The sequence below is a fragment of the Amphiura filiformis genome, chromosome 11, assembly GCF_039555335.1.
Source record: "Amphiura filiformis chromosome 11, Afil_fr2py, whole genome shotgun sequence".
Lineage (NCBI taxonomy): Eukaryota > Metazoa > Echinodermata > Ophiuroidea > Amphilepidida > Amphiuridae > Amphiura > Amphiura filiformis.
The window spans coordinates 36,481,985-36,486,361 of NC_092638.1; positions in this window are offsets into that span (position 1 = coordinate 36,481,985).

Sequence of the window (4,377 nt, forward strand, 5' to 3'; positions counted from 1 at the left end):
ACTATACAATACACACACGGCATTGACCTGTATGCCTATACAAATGCTGATACATTGTATATCAGCTGACACGGTTCAAAGGTGGACGTTCCGGGTGTATATTAGGGAGTGTTCAGAAATACTTTGGTGGGGGGGCTGGAAAATAAGTAGGGGTCATAAAAGTTTTGGAGTTCTGAATGGGGGGTAATAATAAAAGTTTTGGGTGTATAACAGGGGGTTAAAATTTGGTACGTAAGGGGGGTGTCAAAACTTCAGCAACGTTAAATCACCAGAAAACCAGATGGCACCACAAAGTTGTCTATCTACAGGAAGCCTAAGCATACAAACCAATACTCACAATTCCAGTCGCACCACCCTCTACACCAGAAATTGGGAGTGGTAAGGACTCTCCTAGACAGAAAGGATGCTATCGTCACAGAGGAGGCTGACAAAGTTGAAGAAGAAAGCAAGATCAAGGACGCTCTCTCTCAATGTGGATACCCCGGTTGGGCCATCGACAAGGTTAAGGAAGACAAACAACATCCAAAGACCAAGAAAAGGGAGAAGAAAGACGACAAAGACAAAGCTAAGGGGTCAGTCGTTGTACCCTACGTCGAGGGCCTTTCAGAGAGAGTGTCTAGACATAGGGCCTGCACTTTGGCTCGTTTTTTGCAGGTTTACATGGTCCAATAATCACAAGATGACTGACATGTGGTAACAAAGGAAGCAGTCACTGCAATTTGATTATGTCCCATATGATTGGCCATTCAAGACACCCCTGTGAATATACTATAGCGGCCTTTTCAAAATATAATACCTGTTTGCTTGACTGCATTGACAATACCCGGGAACAATACACACAGTAGGCCTATATGCATTGGACAAACTTTTTACAATAAGCATGATAAGTGATAATGTGACCTCCAGATTTATACATCGTTCGTCTCGCACACTGACAACATTTGATTGAATGGACTGTAGGCTACTGCGCCGTGATTACGGTGAAGGACACCGGTTCAAATCCTTTGTTTGGAGCCAATCGATAAAAGCATGCAGGGCCTCTATACCCATGTACAGTTTATCCCTACATAACCTATGTCTTGAATACGCTGGCAAAGTTATGTAATAATCGGATTAATACTAGTAGGTAAAAACAAGTTTTGAATAATCCGCGCTATAAAGTCCCATTCAGTGATCCCAGCGAAAGTGAAAAAAAAAATCAAATTGTTACGTTTATAAATTTTTTAATGAAAACAAATGGCAAAAAAACAAAACAGGAAAACGACAGTATTGACGAAGTTGAAGCCCCATTCAAATACATGTAGATAATTTATATACTGTCAGTACCGGTATATAAATTACAGACTCACGTAAATGCATTATTTTTGTCTTAGACACACGGTTTTCGGCTGAACCACTGCACTAGCAAGCTATGTTAGCACATCTATGACAATGACGAAAGGTACAAAATCAGCCATAGGCCTTTAGATAGCAGAAGACACCAAAGTGGTGTTTTATGACCTTTGACATTCTTTTGTGGCGAGTGACATGGTCTTTCAATTCACGCCGAGTGCCCTTGACAGGTTTGACTATGCTTCAGTGGTCATGAAAGAATTCAAAAGATAACCTCTGCCCCAATAATCCCAAGCAATTGTCTGCAACTGCTCCTCGGATCATAAGAACTCAGTCCTCAAATGATAGTCATAATAATATCCAAAATATAAAAATTACTGACTATCATTGAAGACTGAGTTCCGCAGTCTAGTATTCAAAATCAGAATTTTGATGATTTTTACGATCGCCGGGATGAAAAAAAATCCAAAAATCACTGAATGGGCCTTTTGTTCCCTCCTCTCCTTACCCTGGCAATATAAATCAAAGAAAAATAAAGGAAAAAATAAATAAAACAAGAAAAGAAAAAAAAGACAAAGAAAATTAACCAAATTAAGGGATCTGGAATGAGCGTTTTGAGCGTTTCGATAGTATTTTTTGTGGGACATGAGAGCACATCAGACATATCGAATTGCATTCTGAATACGAAGAATGTCTTTCTGATATCAAATAAATTTCATTGTTTGAAATTCACGATATAATACAAATTTTATGACAAATTATTAAAATTTGATATTTTTCACATTTTGATATATAACAGTCCTCGAAGTAAATATCATAAATCTAATGTTATATTCTTAAACAGTCCTTGGCATACCATACATGTATAGGCCTATGTATAGTAAATTTGTCTGATTTATCTGTTTTGTGCTGTTTAAGCAAATAGTTAAACATAATTTCCATAAAATGTAAGCTTTTACTGTCAGATATGTCCCCTTTTAATTTTGAGCAGAACAAGTGAGGTACAGCAAAGAAAATTGGAATTTACTACTACTAGCGCCAATGAATGTTATACGATTGTAAAACGGTACGATCCTCTGGGGGTGGGTGGGTGTGTGGGGGTGTGTGTGTGTGTGTCCTGCACGCGTATTTTTTTTCTGCAACTATAACGGGACGCAATACGATACCGGTATGTTCCCAGCTAGCCAAAATACGTTTTTAAAACGTTAAAAAATCGTTTCACTTTGGTTTAAGAAACGTTTCAATATTGCGTTTTAAAACGTAAATGTGTGGAGTTTTGAATACGTTTCAATAACGTTTGCATGAAACGTTTTGATTACGTTTTTTTCACGTTAATATTACGTTTCACTTTTGTTTAAAAACCGTTTCAATATTGCGTTTTTAAAACGTAGTTCTAAATACGTTTCAATAACGTTTGCATGACACGTTTTGAAAACGTTATCAGACCGTTTTCCAAATGCTAATAAACCGCATCACTTTGGTAGTCCAAGTTATCATGGTTATGACGTTAACACTTCGATCTCTTGTGTAGTATATAAGACATGAAACCATGAAGAAATACATTAACCATGAAAGTAAAAGATGTACACCATGAGATAATGTATAACTCCATGTCCCCAATGTCTTCGACATCAAGACATGTTCAGCGTCCCAGTCTAGTCCTGTTGCATCGATTATTCTTGCCGGCAGCTGGCAGCATGATTCGGATAACCAAAATATGAAAGCCAACCTTAGCTAGGATATTAAATGTGATATTAAAATACATTAATGTAAATGTATTCTGCGCTAAAATTATAAAAGTATCCTTACACTTGGAAAAATCAATTCTACAACTCACTGAACTGAACTGAACATGTGAATTAAAACTAAACCATATTTGGGTAAATTTATTTATTTAATAGATGCGCTATCTATTTTTCTTCCAAGTGTAAGGATACTTTTTGGCGCAGTATATAAACCAACAAGAGACTTGCAATGGGCAACTAGCGTGAATATTATATATGATTATAATCAGAAACAAATGGCACATTTATACCATGTCATGCTATTAGAATTTACAGAATTAAGAAATAAAAGGGCCTCAATTAAAACTGAAAATGAAAACTTACCTAAATGAGTAGACCTAATGCTGTTATACTTTACTCTTGGAGCCGGAACACTTATCATTAAATACAACAAAAATACATGTAGAATTGTATCGCTTTCTCCACACCAGAATCAAATTTGAACAGCTAATATATAGTAGTTGAGCAGTAACCACGTATAGGCTAGTCAAGTATAAGGTCACTGAGATCAAGGATACTAGTACTATAGTACTGTGTAGTAGTCACCATTGCTCGCCATCAGTGCAGACTAAAATCATATGTCAGTAATTCCATTAAAACGCAAATGTTTCGCCCAAAACATAGCTGCAACTTGTCTACAAAATCAAAGGCCTATACACGTTTATCTTTTGATCTATAAACATGATTAAAGGTTAGCTAGGCCTATTAAATTCCACCGTAAACAGTCAGCAATTGAGATTCACAGATATATCCGTTGATGCATGGTCAAAACGGTTACAATTTGTTACTAGTATTTCGAAACACACAAACCGCACTAACCGGTGGGTAGTCTTAGTCCCAGCCGGCTTGTGCTCCTTGAGTAACGAGGAGCACAAGCCGTCTGGGACTCGAGACTAACCGCCGGTTCATTATTTTACGAAATCGAGACCGTGCGTTACCATGGTTACATCTTTTGAAAGTTGATTTATAAAATAAAGCAATGTAAATTTACCGGTACTTTTTACTTTAATTTGCTTACGTTTTTTATTCATATCTGTCATCATTCATGCAAATAACGTACAGTAGGCCTAAATAAATTACAGAAAAATAAAATGCAAGTCTCTTGTTGATTCGATAGCCTACTTATTATAATAAATATTAAATAATTATTTAATATCCAGCTAATTGGTTATATAGTGGAACCCCAGTCGAATGGAACGATCTATGAACATTGTGATTTTATTTGCTTTTTTCGTGAGCATTTTGTCTACAATGGGTCTAC